Raw genomic sequence first — 25,888 nt, forward strand, 5'->3', positions numbered from 1 at the left:
CTCTGGGGCGCTCCTTCTGCGGAAAGACGCCTGGCAGCGGCACTTGGGACAGCTCCGCGTCTCCGTATTCTGCATTTCTTGCCTTCTGCATCTCAGCAAAATGCTTTCCCTCTAGGTCTAGCAAGGAGAAAGTGTGCCAGCTGAGTAGATGTAGCCCGGCCCGCCCTTTGAAGTTGACAAGTTCTTGGCATCTCAGAGCCTAAAGGGAAGAGCAAGGTTATCTATGGTAGGCTGGGGCAGAACTAGCAGCAAGCACAGCAAAGTTGTCCAAGAATACCTTCCATTCCAATGCTAGTGGCAAATGAAGAGGCAGGCCAGTGGCAAGCCACTATCTTCTAGCAGTTTGAAAGGTGCAGACACAGTGCAGGTGTTGTGCGGCTTCCTTCTTCATCTCCTAGAAGGTGCCGCGCTCTCCGTCTCTTGCTTGCCAATATGTTGCCTTGTTCCTCTTCTAGTTTGTTTTCTTTTGGGCTTTGTTATGATGTTTTGGCAGGTTTTCGGAATGTTTTGGTGGTGTTTTAGAGTGTTTTGTTTTCTCTTGTGTTGTTTTTATTGTGTTGGCAGGTTTTGGAATGTTTGGATTCCTTTTGGCGGGTTTTAAAATATTTTGGCAGGTATTTGGAATGTTTTGGCATGTATTTGGAATGTTTGGTTTGCTTTCGTTTTGATTATGTTTTGTCAAGTTATTGAATGTTTCGATCACTTCTGACTGGTTTTCTAGTATTTTGGCATCTTTTCAGAATGTTTTGATCAGTTTTGGCAGGTTCTAAACTATTTTGTCAGGTTTCTGGAATGTTTTGGTTCGTTTTGATTTGTTTTGATGATGTTTTGGCCGGATTTCGGAATATTTTGGCTGGTTTTTGGAATGTTTTGGTTGGTTTTGATTTGTTTTTATGGTGTTTTGCCAAGTTGTTTGAATGTTTTGATCAGTTCTGGCTGGTTTTCTAATGTTTTGGCATCTTTTCAGAAGGTTTGGATCAGTTTTGCGGGTCTAAATTATTTTGGCAGGTTTTTGGAATTTCTTGGCTGGTATTCGAAATGTTGTGATTAGTTTTGACGGGTTTTGAAATATTTTGGCGGGTTTTTAGAAGGTTTTGATTTGTTTTGATTATGTTTAGCCCAGTTTTTGGTGTGTTTGGATTAGCTTTGGTGGGCTTGATCATGTTTTGTCAGGTTTTTTCAAATGTTTTGATCACGTCTGTCTGGTTTTCTATTTTGGCGGGTTTGAAAATATTTTTGGATTAGTTTTGGTGGGCTTTAAAATATTTTGGCTCTTTGCGCAGAGATGACGGTGCCGGTTGCGGTGCGCTCTGGGGCGCTCCTTCTGCGGAAAGACGCCTGGCAGCGGCACTTGGGACAGCTCCGCGTCTCCGTATTCTGCATTTCTTGCCTTCTGCATCTCAGCAAAATGCTTTCCCTCTAGGTCTAGCAAGGAGAAAGTGTGCCAGCTGAGTAGATGTAGCCCGGCCCGCCCTTTGAAGTTGACAAGTTCTTGGCATCTCAGAGCCTAAAGGGAAGAGCAAGGTTATCTATGGTAGGCTGGGGCAGAACTAGCAGCAAGCACAGCAAAGTTGTCCAAGAATACCTTCCATTCCAATGCTAACGGCCCGCCCTTTGAAGTTGACAAGTTCTTGGCATCTCAGAGCCTAAAGGGAAGAGCAAGGTTATCTATGGTACAAGCACAGCAAAGTTGTCCAAGAATAGCTTCCATTCCAATGCTAATGGCAATTGAAGAGGCAGGCCAGTGGCAAGCCACTATCTTCTACCAGTTTGAAAGGTGCAGACACAGTGCAGGTGTTGTGTGGCTTCCTTCTTCACCTCCTAGAAGGTGCCGCGCTCTCCGTCTCTTGCTTGCCAATATGTTGCCGTGTTCCTCTTATTGTTTGGTTTCTTTTGATTTGTTTTGATGAAGTTTTGGCAGGTTTTCGGAATGTTTTGGTTCGGTTTTAGAATGTTTTGTTTTCTCTTGTGTTGTTTTTATTGTGTTGGCAGGTTTTGGAATGTTTGGATTCCTTTTGGCGGGTTTTAAAATATTTTGGCGTGTATTTGGAATGTTTTGGTTTGCTTTCATTTGTTTTGATTATGTTTTGGCAAGTTATTGAATGTTTCGATCACTTCTGACTGGTTTTCTAGTATTTTGGCATCTTTTCAGAATGTTTTGATCAGTTTTGGCAGGTTCTAAAATGTTTTGTCAGGTTTCTGGAATGTTTTGGTTGGTTTTGATTTGTTTTGATGATGTTTTGGCCGGATTTCAGAATATTTTGGCTGGTTTTTGGAATGTTTTGGTTGGTTTTGATTTGTTTTTATGGTGTTTTGCCAAGTTTTTTGAATGTTTTGATCAGTTCTGGCTGGTTTTCTAATGTTTTGGCATCTTTTCAGAAGGTTTGGATCAGTTTTGCGGGTCTAAATTATTTTGGCAGGTTTTTGGAATTTCTTGGCTGGTATTCGAAATGTTGTGATTAGTTTTGACGGGTTTTGAAATACTTTGGCGGGTTTTTAGAAGGTTTTGATTTGTTTTGATTATGTTTAGCCCAGTTTTTGGTGTGTTTGGATTAGCTTTGGTGGGCTTGATCATGTTTTGTCAGGTTTTTTCAAATGTTTTGATCACGTCTGTCTGGTTTTCTATTTTGGCGGGTTTGAAAATATTTTTGGATTAGTTTTGGTGGGCTTTAAAATATTTTGGCTCTTTGCGCAGAGATGACGGTGCCGGTTGCGGTGCACTCCGGGGCGCTCCTTCTGCGGAAAGACGCCTGGCAGCGGCACTTGGGACAGCTCCGTGTCTCCGTATTCTGCATTTCTTGCCTTCTGCATCTCAGCAAAATGCTTTCCCTCTAGGTCTAGCAAGGAGAAAGTGTGCCAGCTGAGTCGATGTAGCCCGGCCCGCCCTTTGAAGTTGACAAGTTCTTGGCATCTCAGAGCCTAAAGGGAAGAGCAAGGTTATCTATGGTAGGCTGGGGCAGAACTAGCAGCAAGCACAGCAAAGTTGTCCAAGAATACCTTCCATTCCAATGCTAACGGCCCGCCCTTTGAAGTTGACAAGTTCTTGGCATCTCAGAGCCTAAAGGGAAGAGCAAGGTTATCTATGGTACAAGCACAGCAAAGTTGTCCAAGAATAGCTTCCATTCCAATGCTAATGGCAATTGAAGAGGCAGGCCAGTGGCAAGCCACTATCTTCTACCAGTTTGAAAGGTGCAGACACAGTGCAGGTGTTGTGTGGCTTCCTTCTTCACCTCCTAGAAGGTGCCGCGCTCTCCGTCTCTTGCTTGCCAATATGTTGCCGTGTTCCTCTTATTGTTTGGTTTCTTTTGATTTGTTTTGATGATGTTTTGGCAGGTTTTCGGAATGTTTTGGTTGGGTTTTAGAATGTTTTGTTTTCTCTTGTGTTGTTTTTATTGTGTTGGCAGGTTTTGGAATGTTTGGATTCCTTTTGGCGGGTTTTAAAATATTTTGGCGTGTATTTGGAATGTTTTGGTTTGCTTTCATTTGTTTTGATTATGTTTTGGCAAGTTATTGAATGTTTCGATCACTTCTGACTGGTTTTCTAGTATTTTGGCATCTTTTCAGAATGTTTTGATCAGTTTTGGCAGGTTCTAAAATGTTTTGTCAGGTTTCTGGAATGTTTTGGTTGGTTTTGATTTGTTTTGATGATGTTTTGGCCGGATTTCAGAATATTTTGGCTGGTTTTTGGAATGTTTTGGTTGGTTTTGATTTGTTTTTATGGTGTTTTGCCAAGTTTTTTGAATGTTTTGATCAGTTCTGGCTGGTTTTCTAATGTTTTGGCATCTTTTCAGAAGGTTTGGATCAGTTTTGCGGGTCTAAATTATTTTGGCAGGTTTTTGGAATTTCTTGGCTGGTATTCGAAATGTTGTGATTAGTTTTGACGGGTTTTGAAATACTTTGGCGGGTTTTTAGAAGGTTTTGATTTGTTTTGATTATGTTTAGCCCAGTTTTTGGTGTGTTTGGATTAGCTTTGGTGGGCTTGATCATGTTTTGTCAGGTTTTTTCAAATGTTTTGATCACGTCTGTCTGGTTTTCTATTTTGGCGGGTTTGAAAATATTTTTGGATTAGTTTTGGTGGGCTTTAAAATATTTTGGCTCTTTGCGCAGAGATGACGGTGCCGGTTGCGGTGCACTCCGGGGCGCTCCTTCTGCGGAAAGACGCCTGGCAGCGGCACTTGGGACAGCTCCGCGTCTCCGTATTCTGCATTTCTTGCCTTCTGCATCTCAGCAAAATGCTTTCCCACTAGGTCTAGCAAGGAGAAAGTGTGCCAGCTGAGTAGATGTAGCCCGGCCCGCCCTTTGAAGTTGACAAGTTCTTGGCATCTCAGAGCCTAAAGGGAAGAGCAAGGTTATCTATGGTACAAGCACAGCAAAGTTGTCCAAGAATAGCTTCCATTCCAATGCTAATGGCAATTGAAGAGGCAGGCCAGTGGCAAGCCACTATCTTCTACCAGTTTGAAAGGTGCAGACACAGTGCAGGTGTTGTGTGGCTTCCTTCTTCACCTCCTAGAAGGTGCCGCGCTCTCCGTCTCTTGCTTGCCAATATGTTGCCGTGTTCCTCTTATTGTTTGGTTTCTTTTGATTTGTTTTGATGAAGTTTTGGCAGGTTTTCGGAATGTTTTGGTTCGGTTTTAGAATGTTTTGTTTTCTCTTGTGTTGTTTTTATTGTGTTGGCAGGTTTTGGAATGTTTGGATTCCTTTTGGCGGGTTTTAAAATATTTTGGCGTGTATTTGGAATGTTTTGGTTTGCTTTCATTTGTTTTGATTATGTTTTGGCAAGTTATTGAATGTTTCGATCACTTCTGACTGGTTTTCTAGTATTTTGGCATCTTTTCAGAATGTTTTGATCAGTTTTGGCAGGTTCTAATATATTTTGTCAGGTTTCTGGAATGTTTTGGTTGGTTTTGATTTGTTTTGATGATGTTTTGGCCGGATTTCAGAATATTTTGGCTGGTTTTTGGAATGTTTTGGTTGGTTTTGATTTGTTTTTATGGTGTTTTGCCAAGTTTTTTGAATGTTTTGATCAGTTCTGGCTGGTTTTCTAATGTTTTGGCATCTTTTCAGAAGGTTTGGATCAGTTTTGCGGGTCTAAATTATTTTGGCAGGTTTTTGGAATATTTTGGCCGGTATTCGAAATGTTGTGATTAGTTTTGACGGGTTTTGAAATATTTTGGTGGGTTTTTAGAAGGTTTTGATTTGTTTTGATTATGTTTAGCCCAGTTTTTGGTGTGTTTGGATTAGCTTTGGTGGGCTTGATCATGTTTTGTCAGGTTTTTTCGAATGTTTTGATCACGTCTGTCTGGTTTTCTATTTTGGCAGGTTTGAAAATATTTTTGGATTAGTTTTGGTGGGCTTTAAAATATTTTGGCTCTTTGCGCAGAGATGACGGTGCCGGTTGCGGTGCGCTCTGGGGCGCTCCTTCTGCGGAAAGACGCCTGGCAGCGGCACTTGGGACAGCTCCGCGTCTCCGTATTCTGCATTTCTTGCCTTCTGCATCTCAGCAAAATGCTTTCCCACTAGGTCTAGCAAGGAGAAAGTGTGCCAGCTGAGTAGATGTAGCCCGGCCCGCCCTTTGAAGTTGACAAGTTCTTGGCATCTCAGAGCCTAAAGGGAAGAGCAAGGTTATCTATGGTAGGCTGGGGCAGAACTAGCAGCAAGCACAGCAAAGTTGTCCAAGAATCGCTTCCATTCCAATGCTAACGGCCCGCCCTTTGAAGTTGACAAGTTCTTGGCATCTCAGAGCCTAAAGGGAAGAGCAAGGTTATCTATGGTACAAGCACAGCAAAGTTGTCCAAGAATAGCTTCCATTCCAATGCTAATGGCAATTGAAGAGGCAGGCCAGTGGCAAGCCACTATCTTCTACCAGTTTGAAAGGTGCAGACACAGTGCAGGTGTTGTGTGGTTTCCTTCTTCACCTCCTAGAAGGTGCCGCGCTCTCCGTCTCTTGCTTGCCAATATGTTGCCGTGTTCCTCTTATTGTTTGGTTTCTTTTGATTTGTTTTGATGAAGTTTTGGCAGGTTTTCGGAATGTTTTGGTTGGGTTTTAGAATGTTTTGTTTTCTCTTGTCTTGTTTTTATTGTGTTGGCAGGTTTTGGAATGTTTGGATTCCTTTTGGCGGGTTTTAAAATATTTTGGCGTGTATTTGGAATGTTTTGGTTTGCTTTCATTTGTTTTGATTATGTTTTGGCAAGCTTTGAATGTTTCAATCACTTCTGACTGGTTTTCTAGTATTTTGGCATCTTTTCAGAATGTTTTGATCAGTTTTGGCAGGTTTTAAAATATTTTGTCGGGTTTTTGGAATGTTTTGGTTGGTTTTGATTTGTTTTGATGATGTTTTGGCCGGATTTCGGAATATTTTGGCTGGTTTTTGGAATGTTTTGGTTGGTTTTGATTTGTTTTGATGATGTTTTGCCAAGTTTTTTGAATGTTTTGATCAGTTCTGGCTGGTTTTCTAATGTCTTGGCATCTTTTCAGAAGGTTTGGATCAGTTTTGCGAGTCTAAATTATTTTGCCGTGTTTTCGGAATATTTTGGTTGGTTTTGATTTGTTTTTATGATGTTTTGGCGGGTTTTCGGAATGTTTTGGTGGTGTTTTAGAGTGTTTTGTTTTCTCTTGTGTTGTTTTTATTGTGTTGGCAGGTTTTGGAATGTTTGGATTCCTTTTGGCGGGTTTTAAAATATTTTGGCAGGTATTTGGAATGTTTTGGCATGTATTTGGAATGTTTGGTTTGCTTTCGTTTTGATTATGTTTTGGCAAGTTATTGAATGTTTCGATCACTTCTGACTGGTTTTCTAGTATTTTGGCATCTTTTCAGAATGTTTTGATCAGTTTTGGCATGTTCTAAAATATTTTGTCAGGTTTTTTGGAATGTTTTGGTTGGTTTTGATTTGTTTTTATGGTGTTTTGCCAAGTTTTTTGAATGTTTTGATCAGTTCTGGCTGGTTTTCTAATGTTTTGGCATCTTTTCAGAAGGTTTGGATCAGTTTTGCGGGTCTAAATTATTTTGGCAGGTTTTTGGAATTTCTTGGCGGGTATTCGAAATGTTGTGATTAGTTTTGACGGGTTTTGAAATATTTTGGTGGGTTTTTAGAAGGTTTTGATTTGTTTTGATTATGTTTAGCCCAGTTTTTGGTGTGTATGGATTAGCTTTGGTGGGCTTGATCATGTTTTGTCAGGTTTTTTCAAATGTTTTGATCACGTCTGTCTGGTTTTCTATTTTGGCGGGTTTGAAAATATTTTTGGATAAGTTTTGGTGGGCTTTAAAATATTTTGGCTCTTTGCGCAGAGATGACGGTGCCGGTTGCGGTGCGCTCCGGGGCGCTCCTTCTGCGGAAAGACGCCTGGCAGCGGCACTTGGGACAGCTCCGCGTCTCCGTATTCTGCATTTCTTGCCCTCTGCATCTCAGCAAAATGCTTTCCCACTAGGTCTAGCAAGGAGAAAGTGTGCCAGCTGAGTAGATGTAGCCCGGCCCGCCCTTTGAAGTTGACAAGTTCTTGGCATCTCAGAGCCTAAAGGGAAGAGCAAGGTTATCTATGGTAGGCTGGGGCAGAACTAGCAGCAAGCACAGCAAAGTTGTCCAAGAATACCTTCCATTCCAATGCTAGTGGCAAATGAAGAGGCAGGCCAGTGGCAAGCCACTATCGTCTAGCAGTTTGAAAGGTGCAGACACAGTGCAGGTGTTGTGCGGCTTCCTTCTTCATCTCCTAGAAGGTGCCGCGCTCTCCGTCTCTTGCTTGCCAATATGTTGCCTTGTTCCTCTTCTAGTTTGTTTTCTTTTGGGCTTTGTTATGATGTTTTGGCAGGTTTTCGGAATGTTTTGGTGGTGTTTTAGAGTGTTTTGTTTTCTCTTGTGTTGTTTTTATTGTGTTGGCAGGTTTTGGAATGTTTGGATTCCTTTTGGCGGGTTTTAAAATATTTTGGCAGGTATTTGGAATGTTTTGGCATGTATTTGGAATGTTTGGTTTGCTTTCGTTTTGATTATGTTTTGTCAAGTTATTGAATGTTTCGATCACTTCTGACTGGTTTTCTAGTATTTTGGCATCTTTTCAGAATGTTTTGATCAGTTTTGGCAGGTTCTAAACTATTTTGTCAGGTTTCTGGAATGTTTTGGTTGGTTTTGATTTGTTTTGATGATGTTTTGGCCGGATTTCAGAATATTTTGGCTGGTTTTTGGAATGTTTTGGTTGGTTTTGATTTGTTTTTATGGTGTTTTGCCAAGTTGTTTGAATGTTTTGATCAGTTCTGGCTGGTTTTCTAATGTTTTGGCATCTTTTCAGAAGGTTTGGATCAGTTTTGCGGGTCTAAATTATTTTGGCAGGTTTTTGGAATTTCTTGGCTGGTATTCGAAATGTTGTGATTAGTTTTGACGGGTTTTGAAATACTTTGGCGGGTTTTTAGAAGGTTTTGATTTGTTTTGATTATGTTTAGCCCAGTTTTTGGTGTGTTTGGATTAGCTTTGGTGGGCTTGATCATGTTTTGTCAGGTTTTTTCAAATGTTTTGATCACGTCTGTCTGGTTTTCTATTTTGGCGGGTTTGAAAATATTTTTGGATTAGTTTTGGTGGGCTTTAAAATATTTTGGCTCTTTGCGCAGAGATGACGGTGCCGGTTGCGGTGCGCTCCGGGGCGCTCCTTCTGCGGAAAGACGCCTGGCAGCGGCACTTGGGACAGCTCCGCGTCTCCGTATTCTGCATTTCTTGCCTTCTGCATCTCAGCAAAATGCTTTCCCTCTAGGTCTAGCAAGGAGAAAGTGTGCCAGCTGAGTAGATGTAGCCCGGCCCGCCCTTTGAAGTTGACAAGTTCTTGGCATCTCAGAGCCTAAAGGGAAGAGCAAGGTTATCTATGGTAGGCTGGGGCAGAACTAGCAGCAAGCACAGCAAAGTTGTCCAAGAATACCTTCCATTCCAATGCTAACGGCCCGCCCTTTGAAGTTGACAAGTTCTTGGCATCTCAGAGCCTAAAGGGAAGAGCAAGGTTATCTATGGTACAAGCACAGCAAAGTTGTCCAAGAATAGCTTCCATTCCAATGCTAATGGCAATTGAAGAGGCAGGCCAGTGGCAAGCCACTATCTTCTAGCAGTTTGAAAGGTGCAGACACAGTGCAGGTGTTGTGTGGCTTCCTTCTTCACCTCCTAGAAGGTGCCGCGCTCTCCGTCTCTTGCTTGCCAATATGTTGCCGTGTTCCTCTTATTGTTTGGTTTCTTTTGATTTGTTTTGATGAAGTTTTGGCAGGTTTTCGGAATGTTTTGGTTGGGTTTTAGAATGTTTTGTTTTCTCTTGTGTTGTTTTTATTGTGTTGGCAGGTTTTGGAATGTTTGGATTCCTTTTGGCGGGTTTTAAAATATTTTGGCGTGTATTTGGAATGTTTTGGTTTGCTTTCATTTGTTTTGATTATGTTTTGGCAAGTTATTGAATGTTTCGATCACTTCTGACTGGTTTTCTAGTATTTTGGCATCTTTTCAGAATGTTTTGATCAGTTTTGGCAGGTTCTAAAATGTTTTGTCAGGTTTCTGGAATGTTTTGGTTGGTTTTGATTTGTTTTGATGATGTTTTGGCCGGATTTCAGAATATTTTGGCTGGTTTTTGGAATGTTTTGGTTGGTTTTGATTTGTTTTTATGGTGTTTTGCCAAGTTTTTTGAATGTTTTGATCAGTTCTGGCTGGTTTTCTAATGTTTTGGCATCTTTTCAGAAGGTTTGGATCAGTTTTGCGGGTCTAAATTATTTTGGCAGGTTTTTGGAATTTCTTGGCTGGTATTCGAAATGTTGTGATTAGTTTTGATGGGTTTTGAAATACTTTGGCGGGTTTTTAGAAGGTTTTGATTTGTTTTGATTATGTTTAGCCCAGTTTTTGGTGTGTTTGGATTAGCTTTGGTGGGCTTGATCATGTTTTGTCAGGTTTTTTCAAATGTTTTGATCACGTCTGTCTGGTTTTCTATTTTGGCAGGTTTGAAAATATTTTTGGATTAGTTTTGGTGGGCTTTAAAATATTTTGGCTCTTTGCGCAGAGATGACGGTGCCGGTTGCGGTGCGCTCCGGGGCGCTCCTTCTGCGGAAAGACGCCTGGCAGCGGCACTTGGGACAGCTCCGCGTCTCCGTATTCTGCATTTCTTGCCTTCTGCATCTCAGCAAAATGCTTTCCCTCTAGGTCTAGCAAGGAGAAAGTGTGCCAGCTGAGTAGATGTAGCCCGGCCCGCCCTTTGAAGTTGACAAGTTCTTGGCATCTCAGAGCCTAAAGGGAAGAGCCAGGTTATCTATGGTACAAGCACAGCAAAGTTGTCCAAGAATAGCTTCCATTCCAATGCTAATGGCAATTGAAGAGGCAGGCCAGTGGCAAGCCACTATCTTCTACCAGTTTGAAAGGTGCAGACACAGTGCAGGTGTTGTGCGGCTTCCTTCTTGGCCTCCTAGAAGGTGCCGCGCTCTCCGTCTCTTGCTTGCCAATATGTTGCCGTGTTCCTCTTATTGTTTGGTTTCTTTTGATTTGTTTTGATGATGTTTTGGCAGGTTTTCGGAATGTTTTGGTTGGGTTTTAGAATGTTTTGTTTTCTCTTGTGTTGTTTTTATTGTGTTGGCAGGTTTTGGAATGTTTGGATTCCTTTTGGCGGGTTTTAAAATATTTTGGCGTGTATTTGGAATGTTTTGGTTTGCTTTCATTTGTTTTGATTATGTTTTGGCAAGTTATTGAATGTTTGGATCACTTCTGACTGGTTTTCTAGTATTTTGGCATCTTTTCAGAATGTTTTGATCAGTTTTGGAAGGTTCTAAAATGTTTTGTCAGGTTTTTGGAATGTTTTGGTTGGTTTTGATTTGTTTTGATGATGTTTTGGCCGGATTTCGGAATATTTTGGCTGGTTTTTGGAATGTTTTGGTTGGTTTTGATTTGTTTTGATGATGTTTTGCCAAGTTTTTTGAATGTTTTGATCAGTTCTGGCTGGTTTTCTAATGTCTTGGCATCTTTTCAGAAGGTTTGGATCAGTTTTGCGAGTCTAAATTATTTTGCCATGTTTTCGGAATATTTTGGTTGGTTTTGATTTGTTTTTATGATGTTTTGGCGGGTTTTCGGAATGTTTTGGTGGTGTTTTAGAGTGTTTTGTTTTCTCTTGTGTTGTTTTTATTGTGTTGGCAGGTTTTGGAATGTTTGGATTCCTTTTGGCGTGTTTTAAAATATTTTGGCAGGTATTTGGAATGTTTTGGCATGTATTTTGAATGTTTGCTTTGCTTTCGTTTTGATTATGTTTTGGCAAGTTATTGAATGTTTCGATCACTTCTGACTGGTTTTCTAGTATTTTGGCATCTTTTCAGAATGTTTTGATCAGTTTTGGCATGTTCTAAAATATTTTGTCAGGTTTTTTGGAATGTTTTGGTTGGTTTTGATTTGTTTTTATGGTGTTTTGCCAAGTTTTTTGAATGTTTTGATCAGTTCTGGCTGGTTTTCTAATGTTTTGGCATCTTTTCAGAAGGTTTGGATCAGTTTTGCGGGTCTAAATTATTTTGGCAGGTTTTTGGAATATTTTGGCGGGTATTCGAAATGTTGTGATTAGTTTTGACGGGTTTTGAAATATTTTGGTGGGTTTTTAGAAGGTTTTGATTTGTTTTGATTATGTTTAGCCCAGTTTTTGGTGTGTTTGGATTAGCTTTGGTGGGCTTGATCATGTTTTGTCAGGTTTTTTCAAATGTTTTGATCACGTCTGTCTGGTTTTCTATTTTGGCAGGTTTGAAAATATTTTTGGATAAGTTTTGGTGGGCTTTAAAATATTTTGGCTCTTTGCGCAGAGATGACGGTGCCGGTTGCGGTGCGCTCCGGGGCGCTCCTTCTGCGGAAAGACGCCTGGCAGCGGCACTTGGGACAGCTCCGCATCTCCGTATTCTGCATTTCTTGCCCTCTGCATCTCAGCAAAATGCTTTCCCACTAGGTCTAGCAAGGAGAAAGTGTGCCAGCTGAGTAGATGTAGCCCGGCCCGCCCTTTGAAGTTGACAAGTTCTTGGCATCTCAGAGCCTAAAGGGAAGAGCAAGGTTATCTATGGTAGGCTGGGGCAGAACTAGCAGCAAGCACAGCAAAGTTGTCCAAGAATACCTTCCATTCCAATGCTAGTGGCAAATGAAGAGGCAGGCCAGTGGCAAGCCACTATCTTCTAGCAGTTTGAAAGGTGCAGACACAGTGCAGGTGTTGTGCGGCTTCCTTCTTCATCTCCTAGAAGGTGTCGCGCTCTCCGTCTCTTGCTTGCCAATATGTTGCCTTGTTCCTCTTCTAGTTTGTTTTCTTTTGGGCTTTGTTATGATGTTTTGGCAGGTTTTCGGAATGTTTTGGTGGTGTTTTAGAGTGTTTTGTTTTCTCTTGTGTTGTTTTTATTGTGTTGGCAGGTTTTGGAATGTTTGGATTCCTTTTGGCGGGTTTTAAAATATTTTGGCAGGTATTTGGAATGTTTTGGCATGTATTTGGAATGTTTGGTTTGCTTTCGTTTTGATTATGTTTTGTCAGGTTATTGAATGTTTCGATCACTTCTGACTGGTTTTCTAGTATTTTGGCATCTTTTCAGAATGTTTTGATCAGTTTTGGCAGGTTCTAAACTATTTTGTCAGGTTTCTGGAATGTTTTGGTTGGTTTTGATTTGTTTTGATGATGTTTTGGCCGGATTTCAGAATATTTTGGCTGGTTTTTGGAATGTTTTGGTTGGTTTTGATTTGTTTTTATGGTGTTTTGCCAAGTTGTTTGAATGTTTTGATCAGTTCTGGCTGGTTTTCTAATGTTTTGGCATCTTTTCAGAAGGTTTGGATCAGTTTTGCGGGTCTAAATTATTTTGGCAGGTTTTTGGAATATTTTGGCCGGTATTCGAAATGTTGTGATTAGTTTTGACGGGTTTTGAAATATTTTGGTGGGTTTTTAGAAGGTTTTGATTTGTTTTGATTATGTTTAGCCCAGTTTTTGGTGTGTTTGGATTAGCTTTGGTGGGCTTGATCATGTTTTGTCAGGTTTTTTCGAATGTTTTGATCACGTCTGTCTGGTTTTCTATTTTGGCGGGTTTGAAAATATTTTTGGATAAGTTTTGGGGGGCTTTAAAATATTTTGGCTCTTTGCGCAGAGATGACGGTGCCGGTTGCGGTGCGCTCCGGGGCGCTCCTTCTGCGGAAAGACGCCTGGCAGCGGCACTTGGGACAGCTCCGCGTCTCCGTATTCTGCATTTCTTGCCCTCTGCATCTCAGCAAAATGCTTTCCCACTAGGTCTAGCAAGGAGAAAGTGTGCCAGCTGAGTAGATGTAGCCCGGCCCGCCCTTTGAAGTTGACAAGTTCTTGGCATCTCAGAGCCTAAAGGGAAGAGCAAGGTTATCTATGGTAGGCTGGGGCAGAACTAGCAGCAAGCACAGCAAAGTTGTCCAAGAATACCTTCCATTCCAATGCTAACGGCCCGCCCTTTGAAGTTGACAAGTTCTTGGCATCTCAGAGCCTAAAGGGAAGAGCAAGGTTATCTATGGTACAAGCACAGCAAAGTTGTCCAAGAATAGCTTCCATTCCAATGCTAATGGCAATTGAAGAGGCAGGCCAGTGGCAAGCCACTATCTTCTACCAGTTTGAAAGGTGCAGACACAGTGCAGGTGTTGTGTGGTTTCCTTCTTCACCTCCTAGAAGGTGCCGCGCTCTCCGTCTCTTGCTTGCCAATATGTTGCCGTGTTCCTCTTATTGTTTGGTTTCTTTTGATTTGTTTTGATGAAGTTTTGGCAGGTTTTCGGAATGTTTTGGTTGGGTTTTAGAATGTTTTGTTTTCTCTTGTGTTGTTTTTATTGTGTTGGCAGGTTTTGGAATGTTTGGATTCCTTTTGGCGGGTTTTAAAATATTTTGGCGTGTATTTGGAATGTTTTGGTTTGCTTTCATTTGTTTTGATTATGTTTTGGCAAGTTATTGAATGTTTCGATCACTTCTGACTGGTTTTCTAGTATTTTGGCATCTTTTCAGAATGTTTTGATCAGTTTTGGCAGGTTCTAAAATGTTTTGTCAGGTTTCTGGAATGTTTTGGTTGGTTTTGATTTGTTTTGATGATGTTTTGGCCGGATTTCAGAATATTTTGGCTGGTTTTTGGAATGTTTTGGTTGGTTTTGATTTGTTTTTATGGTGTTTTGCCAAGTTTTTTGAATGTTTTGATCAGTTCTGGCTGGTTTTCTAATGTTTTGGCATCTTTTCAGAAGGTTTGGATCAGTTTTGCGGGTCTAAATTATTTTGGCAGGTTTTTGGAATTTCTTGGCTGGTATTCGAAATGTTGTGATTAGTTTTGACGGGTTTTGAAATATTTTGGCGGGTTTTTAGAAGGTTTTGATTTGTTTTGATTATGTTTAGCCCAGTTTTTGGTGTGTTTGGATTAGCTTTGGTGGGCTTGATCATGTTTTGTCAGGTTTTTTCAAATGTTTTGATCACGTCTGTCTGGTTTTCTATTTTGGCGGGTTTGAAAATATTTTTGGATTAGTTTTGGTGGGCTTTAAAATATTTTGGCTCTTTGCGCAGAGATGACGGTGCCGGTTGCGGTGCACTCCGGGGCGCTCCTTCTGCGGAAAGACGCCTGGCAGCGGCACTTGGGACAGCTCCGCGTCTCCGTATTCTGCATTTCTTGCCTTCTGCATCTCAGCAAAATGCTTTCCCTCTAGGTCTAGCAAGGAGAAAGTGTGCCAGCTGAGTAGATGTAGCCCGGCCCGCCCTTTGAAGTTGACAAGTTCTTGGCATCTCAGAGCCTAAAGGGAAGAGCAAGGTTATCTATGGTACAAGCACAGCAAAGTTGTCCAAGAATACCTTCCATTCCAATGCTAATGGCAATTGAAGAGGCAGGCCAGTGGCAAGCCACTATCTTCTAGCAGTTTGAAAGGTGCAGACACAGTGCAGGTGTTGTGCGGCTTCCTTCTTGGCCTCCTAGAAGGTGCCGCGCTCTCCGTCTCTTGCTTGCCAATATGTTGCCGTGTTCCTCTTATTGTTTGGTTTCTTTTGATTTGTTTTGATGATGTTTTGGCAGGTTTTCGGAATGTTTTGGTGGTGTTTTAGAATGTTTTGTTTTCTCTTGTGTTGTTTTTATTGTGTTGGCAGGTTTTGGAATGTTTGGATTCCTTTTGGCGGGTTTTAAAATATTTTGGCGTGTATTTGGAATGTTTTGGTTTGCTTTCATTTGTTTTGATTATGTTTTGGCAAGTTATTGAATGTTTCGATCACTTCTGACTGGTTTTCTAGTATTTTGGCATCTTTTCAGAATGTTTTGATCAGTTTGGGCAGGTTCTAAACTATTTTGTCAGGTTTCTGGAATGTTTTGGTTGGTTTTGATTTGTTTTGATGATGTTTTGGCCGGATTTCAGAATATTTTGGCTGGTTTTTGGAATGTTTTGGTTGGTTTTGATTTGTTTTTATGGTGTTTTGCCAAGTTGTTTGAATGTTTTGATCAGTTCTGGCTGGTTTTCTAATGTTTTGGCATCTTTTCAGAAGGTTTGGATCAGTTTTGCGGGTCTAAATTATTTTGGCAGGTTTTTGGAATATTTTGGCCGGTATTCGAAATGTTGTGATTAGTTTTGACGGGTTTTGAAATATTTTGGTGGGTTTTTAGAAGGTTTTGATTTGTTTTGATTATGTTTAGCCCAGTTTTTGGTGTGTTTGGATTAGCTTTGGTGGGCTTGATCATGTTTTGTCAGGTTTTTTCGAATGTTTTGATCACGTCTGTCTGGTTTTCTATTTTGGCGGGTTTGAAAATATTTTTGGATAAGTTTTGGTGGGCTTTAAAATATTTTGGCTCTTTGCGCAGAGATGACGGTGCCGGTTGCGGTGCGCTCCGGGGCGCTCCTTCTGCGGAAAGACGCCTGGCAGCGGCACTTGGGACAGCTCCGCGTCTCCGTATTCTGCATTTCTTGCCCTCTGCATCTCAGCAAAATGCTTTCCCACTAGGTCTAGCAAGGAGAAAGTGTGCCAGCTGAGTAGATGTAGCCCGGCCCGCCCTTTGAAGTTGACAAGTTCTTGGCATCTCAGAGCCTAAAGGGAAGAGCAAGGTTATCTATGGTAGGCTGGGGCAGAACTAGCAGCAAGCACAGCAAAGTTGTCCAAGAATACCTTCCATTCCAATGCTAACGGCCCGCCCTTTGAAGTTGACAAGTTCTTGGCATCTCAGAGCCTAAAGGGAAGAGCAAGGTTATCTATGGTACAAGCACAGCAAAGTTGTCCAAGAATAGCTTCCATTCCAATGCTAATGGCAATTGAAGAGGCAGGCCAGTGGCAAGCCACTATCTTCTACCAGTTTGAAAGGTGCAGACACAGTGCAGGTGTTGTGTGGTTTCCTTCTTCACCTCCTAGAAGGTGCCGCGCTCTCCGTCTCTTGCTTGCCAATATGTTGCCGTGTTCCTCTTATTGTTTGGTTTCTTTTGATTTGTTTTGATGAAGTTTTGGCAGGTTTTCGGAATGTTTTGGTTGGGTTTTAGAATGTTTTGTTTTCTCTTGTGTTGTTTTTATTGTGTTGGCAGGTTTTGGAATGTTTGGATTCCTTTTGGCGGGTTTTAAAATATTTTGGCGTGTATTTGGAATGTTTTGGTTTGCTTTCATTTGTTTTGATTATGTTTTGGCAAGTTATTGAATGTTTCGATCACTTCTGACTGGTTTTCTAGTATTTTGGCATCTTTTCAGAATGTTTTGATCAGTTTTGGCAGGTTCTAAAATGTTTTGTCAGGTTTCTGGAATGTTTTGGTTGGTTTTGATTTGTTTTGATGATGTTTTGGCCGGATTTCAGAATATTTTGGCTGGTTTTTGGAATGTTTTGGTTGGTTTTGATTTGTTTTTATGGTGTTTTGCCAAGTTTTTTGAATGTTTTGATCAGTTCTGGCTGGTTTTCTAATGTTTTGGCATCTTTTCAGAAGGTTTGGATCAGTTTTGCGGGTCTAAATTATTTTGGCAGGTTTTTGGAATTTCTTGGCTGGTATTCGAAATGTTGTGATTAGTTTTGACGGGTTTTGAAATATTTTGGCGGGTTTTTAGAAGGTTTTGATTTGTTTTGATTATGTTTAGCCCAGTTTTTGGTGTGTTTGGATTAGCTTTGGTGGGCTTGATCATGTTTTGTCAGGTTTTTTCAAATGTTTTGATCACGTCTGTCTGGTTTTCTATTTTGGCGGGTTTGAAAATATTTTTGGATTAGTTTTGGTGGGCTTTAAAATATTTTGGCTCTTTGCGCAGAGATGACGGTGCCGGTTGCGGTGCACTCCGGGGCGCTCCTTCTGCGGAAAGACGCCTGGCAGCGGCACTTGGGACAGCTCCGCGTCTCCGTATTCTGCATTTCTTGCCTTCTGCATCTCAGCAAAATGCTTTCCCTCTAGGTCTAGCAAGGAGAAAGTGTGCCAGCTGAGTAGATGTAGCCCGGCCCGCCCTTTGAAGTTGACAAGTTCTTGGCATCTCAGAGCCTAAAGGGAAGAGCAAGGTTATCTATGGTACAAGCACAGCAAAGTTGTCCAAGAATACCTTCCATTCCAATGCTAATGGCAATTGAAGAGGCAGGCCAGTGGCAAGCCACTATCTTCTAGCAGTTTGAAAGGTGCAGACACAGTGCAGGTGTTGTGCGGCTTCCTTCTTGGCCTCCTAGAAGGTGCCGCGCTCTCCGTCTCTTGCTTGCCAATATGTTGCCGTGTTCCTCTTATTGTTTGGTTTCTTTTGATTTGTTTTGATGATGTTTTGGCAGGTTTTCGGAATGTTTTGGTGGTGTTTTAGAATGTTTTGTTTTCTCTTGTGTTGTTTTTATTGTGTTGGCAGGTTTTGGAATGTTTGGATTCCTTTTGGCGGGTTTTAAAATATTTTGGCGTGTATTTGGAATGTTTTGGTTTGCTTTCATTTGTTTTGATTATGTTTTGGCAAGTTATTGAATGTTTCGATCACTTCTGACTGGTTTTCTAGTATTTTGGCATCTTTTCAGAATGTTTTGATCAGTTTGGGCAGGTTCTAAACTATTTTGTCAGGTTTCTGGAATGTTTTGGTTGGTTTTGATTTGTTTTGATGATGTTTTGGCCGGATTTCAGAATATTTTGGCTGGTTTTTGGAATGTTTTGGTTGGTTTTGATTTGTTTTTATGGTGTTTTGCCAAGTTGTTTGAATGTTTTGATCAGTTCTGGCTGGTTTTCTAATGTTTTGGCATCTTTTCAGAAGGTTTGGATCAGTTTTGCGGGTCTAAATTATTTTGGCAGGTTTTTGGAATATTTTGGCCGGTATTCGAAATGTTGTGATTAGTTTTGACGGGTTTTGAAATATTTTGGTGGGTTTTTAGAAGGTTTTGATTTGTTTTGATTATGTTTAGCCCAGTTTTTGGTGTGTTTGGATTAGCTTTGGTGGGCTTGATCATGTTTTGTCAGGTTTTTTCGAATGTTTTGATCACGTCTGTCTGGTTTTCTATTTTGGCGGGTTTGAAAATATTTTTGGATAAGTTTTGGTGGGCTTTAAAATATTTTGGCTCTTTGCGCAGAGATGACGGTGCCGGTTGCGGTGCGCTCCGGGGCGCTCCTTCTGCGGAAAGACGCCTGGCAGCGGCACTTGGGACAGCTCCGCGTCTCCGTATTCTGCATTTCTAGCCCTCTGCATCTCAGCAAAATGCTTTCCCACTAGGTCTAGCAAGGAGAAAGTGTGCCAGCTGAGTAGATGTAGCCCGGCCCGCCCTTTGAAGTTGACAAGTTCTTGGCATCTCAGAGCCTAAAGGGAAGAGCAAGGTTATCTATGGTAGGCTGGGGCAGAACTAGCAGCAAGCACAGCAAAGTTGTCCAAGAATACCTTCCATTCCAATGCTAACGGCCCGCCCTTTGAAGTTGACAAGTTCTTGGCATCTCAGAGCCTAAAGGGAAGAGCAAGGTTATCTATGGTACAAGCACAGCAAAGTTGTCCAAGAATAGCTTCCATTCCAATGCTAATGGCAATTGAAGAGGCAGGCCAGTGGCAAGCCACTATCTTCTACCAGTTTGAAAGGTGCAGACACAGTGCAGGTGTTGTGTGGTTTCCTTCTTCACCTCCTAGAAGGTGCCGCGCTCTCCGTCTCTTGCTTGCCAATATGTTGCCGTGTTCCTCTTATTGTTTGGTTTCTTTTGATTTGTTTTGATGAAGTTTTGGCAGGTTTTCGGAATGTTTTGGTTGGGTTTTAGAATGTTTTGTTTTCTCTTGTGTTGTTTTTATTGTGTTGGCAGGTTTTGGAATGTTTGGATTCCTTTTGGCGGGTTTTAAAATATTTTGGCGTGTATTTGGAATGTTTTGGTTTGCTTTCATTTGTTTTGATTATGTTTTGGCAAGTTATTGAATGTTTCGATCACTTCTGACTGGTTTTCTAGTATTTTGGCATCTTTTCAGAATGTTTTGATCAGTTTTGGCAGGTTCTAAAATGTTTTGTCAGGTTTCTGGAATGTTTTGGTTGGTTTTGATTTGTTTTGATGATGTTTTGGCCGGATTTCAGAATATTTTGGCTGGTTTTTGGAATGTTTTGGTTGGTTTTGATTTGTTTTTATGGTGTTTTGCCAAGTTTTTTGAATGTTTTGATCAGTTCTGGCTGGTTTTCTAATGTTTTGGCATCTTTTCAGAAGGTTTGGATCAGTTTTGCGGGTCTAAATTATTTTGGCAGGTTTTTGGAATTTCTTGGCTGGTATTCGAAATGTTGTGATTAGTTTTGACGGGTTTTGAAATATTTTGGTGGGTTTTTAGAAGGTTTTGATTTGTTTTGATTATGTTTAGCCCAGTTTTTGTTGTGTTTGGATTAGCTTTGGTGGGCTTGATCATGTTTTGTCAGGTTTTTTCAAATGTTTTGATCACGTCTGTCTGGTTTTCTATTTTGGCGGGTTTGAAAATATTTTTGGATTAGTTTTGGTGGGCTTTAAAATATTTTGGCTCTTTGCGCAGAGATGACGGTGCCGGTTGCGGTGCACTCCGGGGCGCTCCTTCTGCGGAAAGACGCCTGGCAGCGGCACTTGGGACAGCTCCGCGTCTCCGTATTCTGCATTTCTTGCCTTCTGCATCTCAGCAAAATGCTTTCCCACTAGGTCTAGCTAGGAGAAAGTGTGCCAGCTGAGTAGATGTAGCCCGGCCCGCCCTTTGAAGTTGACAAGTTCTTGGCATCTCAGAGCCTAAAGGGAAGAGCAAGGTTATCTATGGTACAAGCACAGCAAAGTTGTCCAAGAATAGCTTCCATTCCAATGCTAATGGCAATTGAAGAGGCAGGCCAGTGGCAAGCCACTATCTTCTAGCAGTTTGAAAGGTGCAGACACAGTGCAGGTGTTGTGCGGCTTCCTTCTTGGCCTCCTAGAAGGTGCCGCGCTCTCCGTCTCTTGCTTGCCAATATGTTGCCGTGTTCCTCTTATTGTTTGGTTTCTTTTGATTTGTTTTGATGATGTTTTGGCAGGTTTTCGGAATGTTTTGGTGGTGTTTTAGAATGTTTTGTTTTCTCTTGTGTTGTTTTTATTGTGTTGGCAGGTTTTGGAATGTTTGGATTCCTTTTGGCGGGTTTTAAAATATTTTGGCGTGTATTTGGAATGTTTTGGTTTGCTTTCATTTGTTTTGATTCTGTTTTGGCAAGTTATTGAATGTTTCGATCACTTCTGACTGGTTTTCTAGTATTTTGGCATCTTTTCAGAATGTTTTGATCAGTTTTGGCAGGTTCTAAAATATTTTGTCAGGTTTCTGGAATGTTTTGGTTGGTTTTGATTTGTTTTGATGATGTTTTGGCCGGATTTCAGAATATTTTGGCTGGTTTTTGGAATGTTTTGGTTGGTTTTGATTTGTTTTTATGGTGTTTTGCCAAGTTTTTTGAATGTTTTGATCAGTTCTGGCTGGTTTTCTAATGTTTTGGCATCTTTTCAGAAGGTTTGGATCTGTTTTGCGGGTCTAAATTATTTTGGCAGGTTTTTGGAATATTTTGGCCGGTATTCGAAATGTTGTGATTAGTTTTGACGGGTTTTGAAATATTTTGGCGGGTTTTTAGAAGGTTTTGATTTGTTTTGATTATGTTTAGCCCAGTTTTTGGTGTGTTTGGATTAGCTTTGGTGGGCTTGATCATGTTTTGTCAGGTTTTTTCAAATGTTTTGATCACGTCTGTCTGGTTTTCTATTTTGGCGGGTTTGAAAATATTTTTGGATTAGTTTTGGTGGGCTTTAAAATATTTTGGCTCTTTGCGCAGAGATGACGGTGCCGGTTGCGGTGCGCTCCGGGGCGCTCCTTCTGCGGAAAGACGCCTGGCAGCGGCACTTGGGACAGCTCCGCGTCTCCGTATTCTGCATTTCTTGCCTTCTGCATCTCAGCAAAATGCTTTCCCACTAGGTCTAGCAAGGAGAAAGTGTGCCAGCTGAGTAGATGTAGCCCGGCCCGCCCTTTGAAGTTGACAAGTTCTTGGCATCTCAGAGCCTAAAGGGAAGAGCAAGGTTATCTATGGTAGGCTGGGGCAGAACTAGCAGCAAGCACAGCAAAGTTGTCCAAGACTAGCTTCCATTCCAATGCTAACAGCCCGCCCTTTGAAGTTCACATGTTCTTGGCATCTCAGAGCCTAAAGGGAAGAGCAAGGTTATCTATGGTAGGCTGGGGCAGAACTAGCAGCAAGCACAGCAAAGTTGTCCAAGAATCGCTTCCATTCCAATGCTAATGGCAATTGAAGAGGCAGGCCAGTGGCAAGCCACTATCTTCTAGCAGTTTGCAAGGTGCAGACACAGCGCAGGTGTTGTGCGGCTTCCTTCTTCACCTCCTAGAAAGTGCCACGCTCTCCGTCTCTTGCTTGCCAGTATGTTGCCGTGTTCCTCTTATTGTTTGGTTTCTTTTGATTTGTTTTGATGATGTTTTGGCCGGATTTCGGAATATTTTGGCTGGTTTTTGGAATGTTTTGGTTGGTTTTGATTTGTTTTGATGATGTTTTGCCAAGTTTTTTGAATGTTTTGATCAGTTCTGGCTGGTTTTCTAATGTCTTGGCATCTTTTCAGAATGTTTGGATCTGTTTTGCGAGTCTAAATTATTTTGCCGTGTTTTCGGAATATTTTGGTTGGTTTTGATTTGTTTTTATGATGTTTTGGCGGGTTTTCGGAATGTTTTGGTGGGGTTTTAGAAGGTTTTGTATTCTCTTGAGTTGTTTTTATTGTGTTGGCAGGTTTTGGAATGTTTGGATTCCTTTTGGCGGGTTTTAAAATATTTTGGCGGGTATTTTGAATGTTTTGGCGGGTATTCGGAAGGTTTTGATTAGTTTTGACGGGTTTTGAAATATTTTGGTGGGTTTTTAGAAGGTTTTGATTTGTTTCGATTATTTTTAGCCCTGTTTGTGGTGTGTTTGGATTAGCTTTGGTAGGCTTGATCATGTTTTGTCAGGTTTTTTCAAATGTATTGATCACTTCTGTCCGGTTTTCTATTTTGGCGGGTTTGAAAATATTTTTGGATTAGTTTTGGTGGGCTTTAAAATATTTTGGCTCTTTGCGCAGAGATGACGGTGCCGGTTGCGGTGCGCTCCGGGGTCTCCTTCTGCGGAAAGACGCCTGGCAGCGGCACTTGGGACAGCTCCGCGTCTCTGTATTCTGCATTTCTTGCCTTCTGCATCTCAGCAAAATGCTTTCCCACTAGGTCTAGCAAGGAGAAAGTGTGCCAGCTGAGTAGATGTAGCCCGGCCCGCCCGTTGAAGTTGACAAGTTCTTGGCATCTCAGAGCCTAAAGGGAAGAGCAAGGTTATCTATGGTAGGCTGGGGCAGAACTAGCAGCAAGCACAGCAAAGTTGTCCAAGAATACCTTCCATTCCAATGCTAACGGCCCGCCCTTTGAAGTTCACAAGTTCTTGGCATCTCAGTGCCTAAAGGGAAGAGCAAGGTTATCTATGGTACAAGCACAGCAAAGTTGTCCAAGAATACCTTCCATTCCAATGCTAATGGCAATTGAAGAGGCAGGCCAGTGGCAAGCCACTATCATCTAGCAGTTTGAAAGGTGCAGACACAGTGCAGGTGTTGTGCGGCTTCCTTCTTCACCTCCTAGAAGGTGCCGCGCTCTCCGTCTCTTGCTTGCCAATATGTTGCCGTGTTCCTCTTATTGTTTGGTTTCTTTTGATTTGTTTTGATGAAGTTTTGGCAGGTTTTCGGAATGTTTTGGTGGGGTTTTAGAATGTTTTGTTTTCTCTTGTGTTGTTTTTATTGTGTTGGCAGGTTTTGGAATGTTTGGATTCCTTTTGGTGGGTTTTAAAATATTTTGGCAGGTATTTGGAATGTTTTGGTTTGCTTTCATTTGTTTTGATTTTGTTTTGTCAAGTTATTGAATGTTTCGATCACTTCTGACTGGTTTTCTAGTATTTTGGCATCTTTTCAGAATGTTTTGATCAGTTTTGGCAGGTTTTAAAATATTTTGTTGGGTTTTTGGAATGTTTTGGTTGGTTTTGATTTGGTTTTTGAATGTTTTGGCGGGTTTTCGGAATGTTTTGGTGGTGTTTTAGAGTGTTTTGTTTTCTCTTGTGTTGTTTTTATTGTGTTGGCAGGTTTTGGAATGTTTGGATTCCTTTTGGCGGGTTTTAAAATATTTTGGCAGGTATTTGGAATGTTTTGGCATGTATTTGGAATGTTTGGTTTGCTTTCGTTTTGATTATGTTTTGTCAAGTTATTGAATGTTTCGATCACTTCTGACTGGTTTTCTAGTATTTTGGCATCTTTTCAGAATGTTTTGATCAGTTTTGGCAGGTTCTAAAATATTTTGTCAGGTTTCTGGAATGTTTTGGTTGGTTTTGATTTGTTTTGATGATGTTTTGGCCGGATTTCAGAATATTTTGTCTGGTTTTTGGAATGTTTTGGTTGGTTTTGATTTGTTTTTATGGTGTTTTGCCAAGTTTTTTGAATGTTTTGATCAGTTCTGGCTGGTTTTCTAATGTTTTGGCATCTTTTCAGAAGGTTTGGATCAGTTTTGCGGGTCTAAATTATTTTGGCAGGTTTTTGGAATATTTTGGCGGGTATTCGAAATGTTGTGATTAGTTTTGACGGGTTTTGAAATATTTTGGCGGGTTTTTAGAAGGTTTTGATTTGTTTTGATTATATTTAGCCCAGTTTTTGGTGTGTTTGGATTAGCTTTGGTGGGCTTGATCATGTTTTGTCAGGTTTTTTCAAATGTTTTGATCACGTCTGTCTGGTTTTCTATTTTGGCGGGTTTGAAAATATTTTTGGATTAGTTTTGGTGGGCTTTAAAATATTTTGGCTCTTTGCGCAGAGATGACGGTGCCGGTTGCCGTGCGCTCCGGGGCGCTCCTTCTGCGGAAAGACGCCTGGCAGCGGCACTTGGGACAGCTCCGCGTCTCCGTATTCTGCATTTCTTGCCTTCTGCATCTCAGCAAAATGCTTTCCCACTAGGTCTAGCAAGGAGAAAGTGTGCCAGCTGAGTAGATGTAGCCCGGCCCGCCCTTTGAAGTTGACAAGTTCTTGGCATCTCAGAGCCTAAAGGGAAGAGCAAGGTTATCTATGGTACAAGCACAGCAAAGTTGTCCAAGAATAGCTTCCATTCCAATGCTAATGGCAATTGAAGAGGCAGGCCAGTGGCAAGCCACTATCTTCTAGCAGTTTGAAAGGTGCAGACACAGTGCAGGTGTTGTGCGGCTTCCTTCTTGGCCTCCTAGAAGGTGCCGCGCTCTCCGTCTCTTGCTTGCCAATATGTTGCCGTGTTCCTCTTATTGTTTGGTTTCTTTTGATTTGTTTTGATGATGTTTTGGCAGGTTTTCGGAATGTTTTGGTGGTGTTTTAGAATGTTTTGTTTTCTCTTGTGTTGTTTTTATTGTGTTGGCAGGTTTTGGAATGTTTGGATTCCTTTTGGCGGGTTTTAAAATATTTTGGCGTGTATTTGGAATGTTTTGGTTTGCTTTCATTTGTTTTGATTCTGTTTTGGCAAGTTATTGAATGTTTCGATCACTTCTGACTGGTTTTCTAGTATTTTGGCATCTTTTCAGAATGTTTTGATCAGTTTTGGCAGGTTCTAAAATATTTTGTCAGGTTTCTGGAATGTTTTGGTTGGTTTTGATTTGTTTTGATGATGTTTTGGCCGGATTTCAGAATATTTTGGCTGGTTTTTGGAATGTTTTGGTTGGTTTTGATTTGTTTTTATGGTGTTTTGCCAAGTTTTTTGAATGTTTTGATCAGTTCTGGCTGGTTTTCTAATGTTTTGGCATCTTTTCAGAAGGTTTGGATCTGTTTTGCGGGTCTAAATTATTTTGGCAGGTTTTTGGAATATTTTGGCCGGTATTCGAAATGTTGTGATTAGTTTTGACGGGTTTTGAAATATTTTGGCGGGTTTTTAGAAGGTTTTGATTTGTTTTGATTATGTTTAGCCCAGTTTTTGGTGTGTTTGGATTAGCTTTGGTGGGCTTGATCATGTTTTGTCAGGTTTTTTCAAATGTTTTGATCACGTCTGTCTGGTTTTCTATTTTGGCGGGTTTGAAAATATTTTTGGATTAGTTTTGGTGGGCTTTAAAATATTTTGGCTCTTTGCGCAGAGATGACGGTGCCGGTTGCGGTGCGCTCCGGGGCGCTCCTTCTGCGGAAAGACGCCTGGCAGCGGCACTTGGGACAGCTCCGCGTCTCCGTATTCTGCATTTCTTGCCTTCTGCATCTCAGCAAAATGCTTTCCCACTAGGTCTAGCAAGGAGAAAGTGTGCCAGCTGAGTAGATGTAGCCCGGCCCGCCCTTTGAAGTTGACAAGTTCTTGGCATCTCAGAGCCTAAAGGGAAGAGCAAGGTTATCTATGGTAGGCTGGGGCAGAACTAGCAGCAAGCACAGCAAAGTTGTCCAAGACTAGCTTCCATTCCAATGCTAACAGCCCGCCCTTTGAAGTTCACATGTTCTTGGCATCTCAGAGCCTAAAGGGAAGAGCAAGGTTATCTATGGTAGGCTGGGGCAGAACTAGCAGCAAGCACAGCAAAGTTGTCCAAGAATCGCTTCC

Source organism: Passer domesticus, chromosome 4, assembly GCF_036417665.1.
Source record: "Passer domesticus isolate bPasDom1 chromosome 4, bPasDom1.hap1, whole genome shotgun sequence".
Classification (NCBI taxonomy): Eukaryota; Metazoa; Chordata; class Aves; order Passeriformes; family Passeridae; genus Passer; species Passer domesticus.